General features: G+C 42.4%; 1 protein-coding gene across 1 annotated transcript in view; it reads right to left on the bottom strand.

Annotated features, from left to right (window-relative positions):
• Nucleotides 1-13,583, bottom strand: part of tenm1 (teneurin transmembrane protein 1) — a gene marked incomplete at both ends in the record, with an annotated part of 354,011 nt that overhangs the window by 243,074 nt on the left and 97,354 nt on the right. The window lies entirely within an intron of this gene.

Genomic DNA, 13,583 nt, shown 5'->3' with positions numbered 1-13,583 from the left:
GTGTGACAAGAGGAAGGGAGAGAGAGAGAGAGAGAGAGAGACGGATTAATTGACCGGTTTTAGTTTGGTAGAAAAACAATACGACATGAAAGTGCAATGCAACTTCAACACATATAGGATGTACATAAAGAGTAATACAACGCTTATTTCCAACATGGTCCTAATTGTAATAAATGAACTCGCGAGAAAAATAAAGGGAAGCTCCGCACATTCAGATCTGCGCAACAATCGATGTATTTATTTAGCAAGCCTTCGGTCTATATACTGACCTTCTTCAGGCATAATCAAAAAGTGACATAGGACAGAATATAATGTCCGTCACTTGATTGGATGATTGATAACTCATGGGAGTTGTAGTTCTCAGTTGAACTCTACAATGAACTCACAAAATACAAAACCACAAAAAAAAACAAAAAAAAAACAAACAAATACAATCCCTGCAACAAATAAAGTGCATCACTATAGCACTAGTGGGTTTTTTTTTCTCCTATGACCGCGTTCTCACACTGTTTTTGAAAGGGAGGTTTTAAATTGAGACTGCCCGACACGCAGAAGGCAGGTCGTTCCAAAGAGAAATAAATGCCTGTGTATTATATAAAACAACTATATCGCCACAACCTCTGACTCCAGGTATCACAGACTCTCTATATACCGTTTGATTTGGAGACGGAGTGCAGAGGAGGACAGGCTCCGAGAAGGAGGGATAACACAAGAGTGTGGGCAGTGGAAAGAGACGGGAGGGGGCAAATGTGGGTTTATTAGGAGAGCGGCATCAGCGCTGTAAATCACAAATAACAGTGTGTTCAGTGTTGCTGTGGTTGGCGTTTTATTGTTATTACGCTTATTTAGGAATATAAATCAGTGTCGGAGACCAAACGGAGCCCGTCGTCCATCAGGTCCTCTCCTGTGCGTGGCTTAATACACGCGCACACACGCACGCACACGCACGCACTCACGCACACGCACGCACTCACACACACACACACACACACACTCACACACACACACACACACACACACACACACACAGACACAGACACGCCCGCTCGCCCGCTGCCTGTAAACAGGCTCCTGGCCAGGCGGAATGCGGAGTGCTCTTTAAAGAGATAACAGCTTGGGCTTAATCTGTTCCTGCCAGTTTCAAACTACCCATGTTTTTATTTATTTATTATGAGATCTGTGGCCCTGTGGAATGAGCCAGTCACACTGCAAGCCCCCACCACACATATAGCTGGGGACTGACAATGTGTATGAGTTTGCATTTGTGCGTGCTGGGAGACAGGTGCAAGCTGGTGGTTTGCGTGCATTGTCAAGTGTGTGTGTGTGTGTGTGTGTTGCGTGCGTGCGTGCCATATGGTTGTGGCACGGTTGTGAGAACACTGCAGCTCCCGCCAAACTACATATCTGTCTGCAGTTACTGACAGTCAATGTACAGTTATTGTTCATACCTATTTTCTGTGCGGCACAAACTAATTCAATTTGCACACATTCCTTTGCGAGGGGAGTGAGGAGGTGAGAATCAGTATAGGAGAGAGACCATATTGATGAATATAATCCTATGCCCACGATTTGGCGTTAAATGGTGTTTCAGTGTTTTGACAATTCCCTCCGATAGTTCCTCTGATTGACATGATGCAAACGTCACGATCGATATGACAGCTCAAACGCACGTGCGTGCGTGCGTGCGTGCGTGCGTGCGTGCGTGCGTGCATGCATGCTTGTGTAGGGGCCTAGTACGGAGCCCTGGGGGAACCCCTCAGTATTGGGTTTAAGCATGAAATGCCACATGTTCATGGCACACACACACACAAAAAAGGATTGAATTAGAGCCACAAATTTAAGTTGTTGTACATTTTAAATGATCACATGCAAATATAAATTCAAACCACACAGGCAAATGTAAGTTCAGGGCCAGATTTACATGCATTAAAGGTAGCAGCTGTCAATGTCCTACAATTTGTGATCGCAATCTGTGAGAAATTAACATCAGATTTACCATGGCAGCAGCGTATTATCACCCAATCAGCGCATGGAGGAGGCGCGGCCGGTCTAGTCGCATTTGTTTTGCGTGCGCGTGTGTGAGGCATGCATGCAGCAGAAATGCAAAGACGAGGTTGAATGGTGGAATCTGTGCACCGAGCTCCCACAGCGCCCCCTACTGGTACTCATTCTCGTGCTCACTAACACGGACACACATAGGCGGACACGGACATTGCTGGTTGTAGGAGTGGTCGCACCACTCAAATATGGATCAATGAAGTAGTGTTACAGAACAATTGAAACGTTTTGAAATAACGCAATGTTATAACTTTCAACTTGATAGGGAAATAGAATTTGTATAAGTATAGCCTATATATTGTCCATACGCTAAAATGTATTGGGTGTCACGAAGCACAGCTCGTGACAGCTCGAGGTACAGGAAAGGTATATCTTATTATAAAGCAGTGTAAGCTCCAAGAGGCTTGCGTGGGGCTTACATTGATTTACATCAGCTATAAGGGGTGTTTTAGGCATGACGTGAACCACGGTAGCTGTTCTAAAATCCTTGCAAATCACAGCCCTGCATTATTGCTTTTATATCCCACTTAACCACATGAACCCAAACCGCCCGAGAGATTTGTGTAGAGGGAAATAAGGAGGGGGCCTAGTATAGGAGCCCTGGGAACTCCGGTATAGGGTACACGTGCATAAACAGTTTTGCATAAACCTATAGATACGTATAATATACAGGTTGATGATGATGATCCATAGTTTCCTTTCATGGCTGTTTACATTCGAGGGTCGCCGGTCCTCTCGAACGGAACAGTTTAACGTCATGCCCAGGAGCTATGCTGTGGACTCATTACTGCTGTATGGGGCCGAGACATGGACCCTCACAGGCAGTTCAACAGGAAAAAGCCTACACAAGAATGCTACGAATGGCACTAGGTGTCACATCAGAAATGTGGACCTCTATGGGGACCTACCACGTGCCACGGACAAGTCAGAGAGAGAAGGACGAGGCTGGCAGGGCACAGAACTTGAAGCAAGTAAATTGACCCTATGGGAGCCAACCTGCAGGGCAAAGCCAGGAGGGGAGAGAAGCGTACCACCTAATGTAGACGTGCTGCGGCTATACGACAGCATGTAGCTGACAACGCTGAAGAGCTCAAGAACCGGACGTTGGATAGGAATTTGTGGAGGGCAGCGATCCGGGAATCCCGAGTTGGTGTTGGCCAGACCTCACTCTCGCAGCAGCAACAACAATATACAGGTTTAATGTTTGTTTAATAAACGACAATGAAGGTAAAACTTAATTTTGTAACTCATTACGTCATATTCTTGTCTCTTTATTGTTAATGGCATTCAATGTTTGTGTTGGCACCGTGATGTAATGGTGCTGTAATGTAATCACCATTACATCACCTAATCAACACGAGTTAGACTTTAATATATTGGCGCCCCTCACTTCACACGGGTGTGATTTTTACGAACAATTTCACAGCAATAACTAATAACAATGTACAAGAATAGCCCCTGACTGCCTGCACAAACAAGGAAGTTGCTATGCAAATCCATGGAAGGCACTGTAGTATAACGAACAGTGGAAATTGTAAGCACACCTTTGGTGCAGTGACGCAGACATGCAGTCGCACTATACTGCATGTGTTCATAGAGCATTTTACAACAGGCTTTGAACACGGCCTCAGCCAATCATAATCAAGGACCGGAACTATCCGTCTATACCGTAATCCAAGCCACTCTCGGGGAGAGCCACCCCATATATGGACCAATATACATGTATATGAGACCAATATGACAGCATATTGGCGAGCATAGCAGATCTACAAGCTCACGACGTGTCACATTGCGTGCGCCGTGAGTTTTACATCTGCTATTCTTTGGTAAAGGTGCAGAGGGAAATAAAAGTGTACGAAGTATAGTAGCCCTGGGGGACACCTGACGTATTCTTTGTTCTTTATTCATTTGGATTCATTAGGATTCATTAGCTGCTACCAAAGTAGCATACTCTTCACTCTACACATTGGAATGTTTTATTATTTAAAAAAGGGCTTCTCTCTAGTGCAGTGCTAATACATTAAATAATCCTTCACATGAGAACTCTGATTTGGGTTTTACTTTAGTTAATCAACAACAATCCTTCCATATTCCCTAATCAGTTTGAAATTTAAAACATCGACAGCTGCTCCGTGTTGTTTTAGAACAAAAGTATAGCAATCAAAACGTAATGATGATATTATTTATTTTTGAGTAATCTCTAGCCAGACTCCTATCCCAGAACTCACTCACTGCGAGTGAATAGGTATGAATTAAGCACTCAACTCCAGATGAGAGAAATCAGCCTTTTGTGTGTGAAGAGAGAGAGAGAGGCACGCATTTCAGTGCCTGCCTGGCTGGGAGACTGGTGTCACAGTTTCCATTCTATGATTCACCATCAAGTAGAAAGGTGTACCCCCGGCCCCAAATAAGAGCTCACATGTGAAGGATTATGTTTTAATAATAGTTTTTCAGTATGAAGATGATCCACACTGCTACACTGTTCTTCTCCCTCCCGGCTCCCAAGCGGTGGAATAAACTCAATCCCCATTTTAGACCCCATTTGTCACTTATACTCTACGTCACTTGCCCTTGCATTCTTATCACCTTTTTTTAAAATAGACGCTATAGTATGCAGATCCACAGTATGTTGGTTACCTGTTTACATGTTAAGTTGTTACTTGCGCAAGCAGAGCGCGCAAGTAATAGTTTTCGTCCAGGACGGTGTTTGATGCGTATGCGCCGTCCCAGCGTATGACGTAATGAAAATGACATACATGTATACATAGGGGAATTACCTTTAATCCTCCCGACACTAAAACATATCGTCATTACGTCACCATCGAAAACCAATTACACCCTGGCATTGGGTCCTTTGTTAGTTTCACTTGAGCACAATAATAAGAATGTTACTTACAGTATAGATAGCATGATGTTTTGACATATTTGTTTGATGTTTACAGTACCACGTATCCTAGTTGTTGTTTATGCACTACATTGTTATCATTGCACTTATAATGATGTGACTTTTTCTATAAATGAAATGAATGCTTATGCAAGTTACATGTAAGTTACACACCATTTTGTGAAGTGCTGACCTGAATTATTCAAAGGAAATACAGAGCCACACACTCATACAGTAACTTGGTTCTCAAACTTTTTGGGCTGTGCACCCCCCGTTACCTCCCGACCTAGCTGATGCACGCCCCCCCCCCCCCCCCCACCAACATGGAAATAAAAATCAGACCAGTCTGAAGCGAGTGGTGCAACAGCGCCCCCTATTGGTACTCTAAACATCGGGTCAATAGTCACATAGGTTGGGACAAAGCTGTTCCTTGGAGTGGTTGCACCGCTCAAAAATTGCATAAGCTATATAGAGACATATATTTATTTGATATCCACATAATATGAACCTGAAAAGGCATATATATGCAGCATTATGCTATATTATTATGCATATACTTGCCATATATTGGCATATGTTAATCTATTTAAAATAAAATCATAGCACCACCATTGGCCTTTTCATGCCACGCGCACCACAGTGTGGGAACCACTGGACTAGAGCAACACATGAGAGCGCAGCCCTCTATTGACTTGTGTTGCATATTCTAAAGGATTTTGCATCCCTACCATGTTTTGGGTGGTTTAAGAGTGTGAAAATGCCTGATTTGCCACTTGAATTCAGCACAGAGGCCTATGGTTCAACCAAAAGAACACATGCAGCTCTTATTCACTCACATCTCTACCAGACTTTGAGTTGACTGCACAACTCAAAGGATGTTCTAAAACATACAATACTATAAATATAAATATTGGAACACCCGTAAGCCCCACAAATACAGTATTGGAAGTCTCCTTACTACTACTACAACAAACCATTAGCAACTCTAAGTACACATCACAAACCCCCTCTGGTATCTCCTGACTTGGCCCAGCCCAATTATATTGGAACAGAACATCCCTCAACATTACATACACTTCTCATACATATTGCACATCTATCTAATCCACGTAACTCGGACCTGATCAACCAATATATCTCCATATATGGAGCTGGCCTGTTCTGACATCGCAATGATTGTTCCGACATCTGCATATAGACTCCATAGTTTGGACATGCCTGACAAAGAACTCCATATATGGACACGGAAGGACCACAGACATAATAACTGGGCGGGGGCACGCATTTCCAACTTGCATCGTTCCAAGTAGGCCAGTGCCCAACGGGCACCGCACCAGTAGTCTCTAATGCACTCAATTACACACATTACGCACCTGCACATCGTATATCATGATTATCACCCAACATGTCTGTCTCCACGGCAAGTTAGTTGGCCGAGTGGCCAGCTCAGCTGGACAGGAAATGACTCAAAGGGTTGTATTTTGCGTGTCTTAAGTACCGGGTCTTATTACTTAACTTAAGACATGGGGGCGTGGTCAATGCTCTTTGGACACTCAGAATAGCCAAATGGCATTGATCACGCAGGTCTAAGTTTAAGTTTACGTTTATGTTTACGCTAAGTTTAAGTAAGACCTGGTACTTAAGACACGCAAAATACAGCCCTTTAAAATGTTCAGTTACAATGAATTCAATAAACAATACAATCAGCAATATAGTGCAAAAAATATCTGAAGTGGCAATATGTGCTCTGCAAATATTGTTCAAATAATAATGGTCAATCTGTACAGTAAAAATAGGGACCTCTCTCTCGCAGTGCTGAAAGGATGCTATTATGTGTGTGTGACCAGCAATAGGAAAGCATTTTAAACTGCTTGGGCTTTCACTTGACAAGCGAGGCTACAATATTTATTGAAACTAGTTACAGTCAAGATGTGAATGCAAGTGTAATCGCAATATCAGTGCACTCATGTTTGAGTCACCTTGACGAACAAATCAGACTGGGCACCGCATTTGTGCGTGTTCAAGTGTGTCATTATAAAACACACAGCTAGACTGGCTGAACCTTTTACATGAATTTGATGCGTCAGACTTTGCAACCGTATATGCAATGTACTGTAGATGCCTCTGAACAGACTGTACAACGTCCCTGACCCATTCCTACTGTACCATACGGAAGCCTAATTCACAACCATTACTGGTTATGCACATCACATTTCCCAGGACAACTATTCTGTGCAGCCATTATGATGAAGTTTGCCTCTGCTAAAACAGAAAAGAGTGATAATAAAATCTAAAACTTATTTTGACAAGCTGTCTCCTCCATTATTATGTTACCCCTCCCTACCCTAAACAAGGGGTCGTAACACCCGGCTTGATTAAAGGTAGAACAACATAATAAATGGTAATCTACAGAAAACAATGACACTCTTCCTGCAAATAATAATTTATCAGAAGAAAGGTAGCCAGGATATGTACGGGTTAGATATTTTTACCACATGAATCCTAGCGTCCCTATAGAGCGTTGCAGTCACCGCCACCTTTCATGACGACACCAGGCCCAGGAAAAGAATCTCAATGCATCTTTCCCGTAGACATTTCAAAGCGTATTTATTTAAAGACCTTTTAAGCGTCGTACGAAGCCAACACACACAATATAATGTGACCAAACAAATAATTACAAAGAAGAGAAACAACAAAACACGTGTTTGGCCCGAAAGATTGTGTTTGTTGTCATGACTTGTCACGACAAGAAAAGTCTATGAGGAAAATGAACGGGGATTTATTTTCCGGGTCTCTCGAGGGGGGGCAGGACTGCGACGCTCTATTCCGGTGGCAAACACCCACCAAAAATATCAAATCTACAAGCTCAAAACGCACTGCTCCGAATTGTGAGATTGCTGGTCGGCAGAGATTTGTTTTACTTGGAAATACTAGCAGACGATACAGCTCACTATGTATACGGTTTAAGTGGTTACCCCTTCCATGCCAAAGGTGTCAAATGAGAGGTTGCGTCTCCTAGTTCACAAAGTACTCTGTGTTCTTTGAGAAGTATAGCTATTAGAGGCAAATAGAGAGAGCTACGAAGATAGGATATGGCCTTATAGTTTAATAAAGCAATAAGGCCCTAGGGGCCCTGGTTCACAGTGATTTTAGAACAGCTAAGGGATGTCGTTTCGGCACGACGCACAGTGGACTCAACCTCACTCGCATGATGTTATTTTCCATTATGGAACGGCTTTAATTAAACATTCACAGGGGATTCAAAGACTTTGGCTAGGACAGGGAGAACAGAAACGGGGGCGATATAGTTATTCACATCTGAGGGATCTCCGCCCTTTAAATGGTCTGCATTTGCACTTTTTTATATATATATATAACGCCGGGACATAAGCAGGTTTCCATATTTTAGGGATTGTGCGGGTCACAGAACTAAGATTAAAAACAGCAGCGGTAGGCTTTGTAGTGCATAAGCGGCCGTCTTTAAAGGAGATATGGGTCTAGATTTCTCCAGGCCTGTTGACTTTCTATACCCTTCATATCTCTCAGGGCTTTCCCCAACTTCAGCAGCAGTGGCAGGGTTGGAAATGGAAGGGGATTTATAGCAGTGCTTCGCTTGCAACACTGTTCGTCATACGCCGCTACACAGAAGTGTCAAAGTCAGCATTAGAATGATCCAGAGGAAACTAAATGCCCATTAAAAAAAAGCAATATTGCGGAGTTTTTTTACCAGCCAATAACAGATTTAATCAATTTCCAGAATTGTGTGGGTGCTTGTTTACATTTCCAGTAACAGCTTTCAGATGGAATTCTGATTTGAGTGTCCTAATCATCATAATGCACACGTTTCTGAGCAATGTACAGTAACTCTGAGGCAATAGATTTCCCAGCCTTTTGTCCAAACAGCATCGCTTTGTCAAAGTGTGGTATTGCATCTGAAAACCAGGGATTATCTTTGATCTTATGTAGTACTTTAAAAAGGCCATGTACTGAATGCTACATACAGCGCATCATCTATCATTTTAAAATAGACCCAAGCACTACCAACAGACATAAGGGACACTTTATCAAAGCTTACAAAAATAAACCTTTGTAAACATCTTTGTAAACTAATTTAAATACCAACAAATCCTTTAATTTGATTGAATCATATATGAATATTAAAACATAATAGTTCACATGCAAGCTCTGATTTGGGGGGTTAATTTTACAGGACAACTTTAGTTTTTTTCAACCACGGTTCATGTTTTAGGTTATTATTAGAGAAAGTAAAAGATGAGTGTTATTTTTTTAATTTTAAGTTAAGGTTGCCCCCCCCTGTCAAAAAGAGCTAAAATCCCTAAAACTAAAGAAAGCAGCAAATGAAAAAAAAAAATAACACTCATCTTTGACTTTCTCTAATAACAACCTGAAACATGAACCTTGGTTGAAAAAAACTAAAGTTGTCCTTTAACCTTTGCATTTTAGTTATACTTCCCCAACAATCCTATACGGTCCTTTCTCATTCTGAATCTAAAATCTAAAACTAATCTCACTAATGAAAAGCAGAATAACTGGAGCTCAAGGTGAGCAAAAGCTTCCCTTTGAGTGTACAGAATGCAGCCTGGAAGAAAATGTCTCCCTAAAAAAAGAAAAGTAAAAGAAACCATTGAATTTCCCCTGGCCAAACATAATGTCCATAATTCGTCACTGTCACTTGTCGTATTTCAATGTGCTACAGTACAGTACATGCACACATAACCTTTTAGACATGCTTTCCTTTCTAAACTCGCTTTGTTCGAGCCACTTTCAACACGGTGTGTCAAAACGACACGTGTTATTGTATTAGTCACAATGTATCAAAGGTTAAAGGACCACTTCGCCACTTTTCAACCTATCTTCATCTATAATAGGTCCTCACTACACTAATAATCATGATAAAATGACACAATCTTTTTCTATACTCAGTCTGTGTCTCAGGAGGGCTGTGGGCAGTTCAGAAACTCGTCCACCAGTGACATCCACTATGAGACACAGACTGAGTGGGAAAGAATGTGCCATTTTACCACGATTATTAGTGAGGACCTATTATATGAAGATAGGTTGAAAAGTGGTGAAGTGGTCCTTGAAGGTGACTTTTTCAGACACATACAGTGCTTACAGAAATGGTACTACATACAGACATTTATTCATCTTCAACGACTCTGATGCTGGCTTGGAAAAAAAAGTTTTTTACCTCAGAACAATAATTAAGCAATAAGCCACGAGAGGTCTCAGGTTATCGGGTTGGGGGCGGTAAGCTGGGGCCTCGAGTGGCTTATTGCTTTTCTAAAACTTCCCTGGGTAAATAAAGAATAATAAATATTAACCTATAAAACTATTCAATTCACAAAAGTAGCTACGTTTTGCGAGCCACATCACTTCCTTGTTTTGCTCGGCAAGTAGGCTATGTGACGGGAGAATAGCGTTCGATGTCTTTACGGGGCCGCCTGGAGCCACACATTCACAGTGAATATGAGCCGGGCGGTGCTTAGACGCCCGCACGGCATGTGTTTGTAAGGCAATCAAGCGCTCCCCTTCCCCAGTACAGCTACAGAGATGCGGAATCGGCTGGGAATGATAAAGTGATTGAAGGTGATTTAACGGTCACGTGACGGTAACCAGCCAATCAGAATCAAGTATTGAGACTAATCATTTTAGAAATGGTATTCTATCGTAGCACATTAGCACCTAATGTACCTATACATTCTGGTTACTAACGGACTAGGAGATTTAGAGTACTAAGCCGATTTGGCCAAAGACAGACCCATGGATAACACACTTACCCAGGTAATGTATTGGTCTCATCACCTGGAGGTGCTGTTTAGTCCAAACTAATTGGATGTGGAACACCGGTTTATTCTGGTCTCACCCACCTCCCCGTGTTGAAAAGTACCCCCTGGGGGGATGGGTGGAGAGAGCGCGAGAGCGAGAGCCACACTGTGTTGTGTGTCATTGCAGTGAGGCCGGTATGTTGAAGAGGCAGTTCAGTACTAGTGAGAAGACTCTCTGCTCCATCATAAGTACGAGTCAATTCAGACCATATTCAAATGGCTGTATTGCTTTTTCAATTGGTTTTGAGTCCCAGCCCAGTGGTTATGAATCTTATAGTCCACTTACTGACGTACAAAATGTTTTTTATGTAGATGGTTTCGTTGATATTGAAATGATTCCTTCCTCATGTGGTCTATCCACGATTTCCCCCCCCCCCCCCCCCCCCTGCTCCTGGCTGCTGTAACAATATGCTTCCCCTCAAGGCCACGGGTAAATTAAATATCTGATGATCATAAATCCAGTTTTCTCCCCGGAAGAGGGGAGTGATAAAAGGACAGAGGGAGTGATAAAGGTACAGTAGTAGCAGACTATAAGCTGATATTTCTTTATTAAAGTAGGCTTAAATAGCTCTATATTCGGATTCTCTAGCAATTATCATTGCTAGAGTGTTTGTTCAGTAACCGGGAGCCTGCCTGTCTGAAAATACACTTCCAGGTCAAAACCAATGTTATACAATCAGGACGGAGAACTCCACAGGATAAACAAGTGGAATTGGAACGTGATGAAACAAACAACAATAACAGAAGATTGGAACTGGAACAGTATATACGCTGTAGCTGATAAATTATCTTTGTGTCGTCCTCTCTCTCTCCCGGGCCGCAGAGAAATAATTGGCAGCGACAGTACAACAAAAAAAAAGCAAGGACAGTTAAAATCAATAAAAGTGTAAATTATGCCTCGACTCAGTAGTATCACGTTGGACATCTTGTAATGTTTCTGAAGCAAATTCCATGTGTGTGTGTGTGTGTGTGTGTGTGTGTGTGGGGCGCGGCGCGGCGCGGCGATAGAAAACAGATAATTCAGACTCTGTATGGATTTTGAAACACCTGCCGGGCCGTGTTTGTGAACGGGGTATACCGACAGACAGAGCTTTTATAAAAATAAAATATAAATAAATACATATAAAAACCTAGGCTATACTGCAGTGTTAATGTGTGAACCTACTAAATACAATTAGCCATCAGACCATTGGCATCTTTGGAGGTAGAACCCAAGAGTAGTCTTTGCTGTTTGCATCTGGTGTTTGTTTGTTTGAATGACTGAAGCTCCATTCCTTTTAAGGTGCTCCTAATCAGGTAACGAGCAGCCATCTTGCTGCTGCAGCATTCTGGGAGCTGTAATTTCTGAGGTGTGAGATGTCATGCCGAACCGATTTTGTCCATTTCTGAGTTTTGACTTTGACACTCAATGACAGACCAGGGAGGCCAGTATCAGTACCTACTGTAACATGGCCAAATAAACATCATAGCTATTGGTTTCCGGGCTAGCGAGTGAGAACTAATATCACCAGTGATGAATCTTAGTTATACCGTATGATAAGTTGCATGCGATAGTTTCAGAATGGAAATGGCTAATCTTGTTTGGCCGCACTCAAAACAGTCCAAAGTTAAGATATAAGACCTGGTAGTTAAAGACAGACCAAAATACTGTAGGGTCCTCAGGCTCAGAGTCATGGGGGTCTGCGGCCTAAATGCATAAATATACCCAACTGGGGCTTCTTGAAACAAAAAGATGTTTGAACCACTACCATAATCCATTCATTCAACGTCTGCTAGTCTGCAAGCTATAGATACTCCTGGCCTGTACACAACCCATCCCCAAAATTGTCTGGAAACCCCACTGGAACTATTTAAATCTTCTACTAGGGAATTAAGTTCCTCAATGACAATGGCATGTCATAGTTTATTGAATTTAAAGTGTTTCCTCGTTGTCTTTGTGATGCAAAGTCTGCTAAGTGCCAAATCAATTATGGCCCAGGCTCAACCGCTTGTCCTCGCTAACCAAACTGAGTAGTCCCATCTGCATCGTGCCACAGCCGTGGGCGGGACTCATTTACATAAACGTAATGGCCGAGTTATAATCTTATTTTAGCCCATTTAGACCCGACGTCGAAAATTAAAAAAAGGTCATCTGAAAGAATATATATTCAAAGATGTGTGCAGCATTTTCACATTTTTTTTCAAAAATAGCAGACCTACAAGCTCATAGCGCGCCACTCGGTGGCGCGCTATGAGCTTGTAGATCTGCTATTTTTCAATAGCTAAAGTATAACATAACGCTTAGTTAAAACACCAAAAAGGGGTCCCCGCCCACGATGGGTTAAAGCCATCGGAGGCAATGCTGTGTTATTACCAGTTAATGAGACCAACACCGTCTCCTACCGGGTTTCTTATTTCGCAACATGGTTTATTATAGAGAGTAGAGACAGATCAAATCAAATAAAGCAAAGGTTTCCAGCCAGGGTGACTTGCAATCACGCCGACGAGAAAATGAACAAGCAAATTAGCTCTGCTTTCGGGAAAGGTCACGATGGAGCAGATAAACCTCTTCAACTATTGAACTGTCTATAAGGCTTATTAATAACCTGAAGCATTCTCAAAAACCGGGATTCAATATCCCTGCGTGCGCACACGCACACGCGCACACACACACACACACACACACACACACACACACACACACACACACACACACACACACACACACACACACACACACACACACACACACACATCTATCACACATGTCCCGCCCCGGTTTCGTCCCTGACTGAATGAAGTGCATGCATTTC

Source organism: Protomyctophum bolini (assembly GCF_963924005.1).
Source record: "Protomyctophum bolini genome assembly, chromosome: 10".
Taxonomy (NCBI): domain Eukaryota; kingdom Metazoa; phylum Chordata; class Actinopteri; order Myctophiformes; family Myctophidae; genus Protomyctophum; species Protomyctophum bolini.
This window is presented reverse-complemented; position numbering and strand designations above follow the sequence as displayed.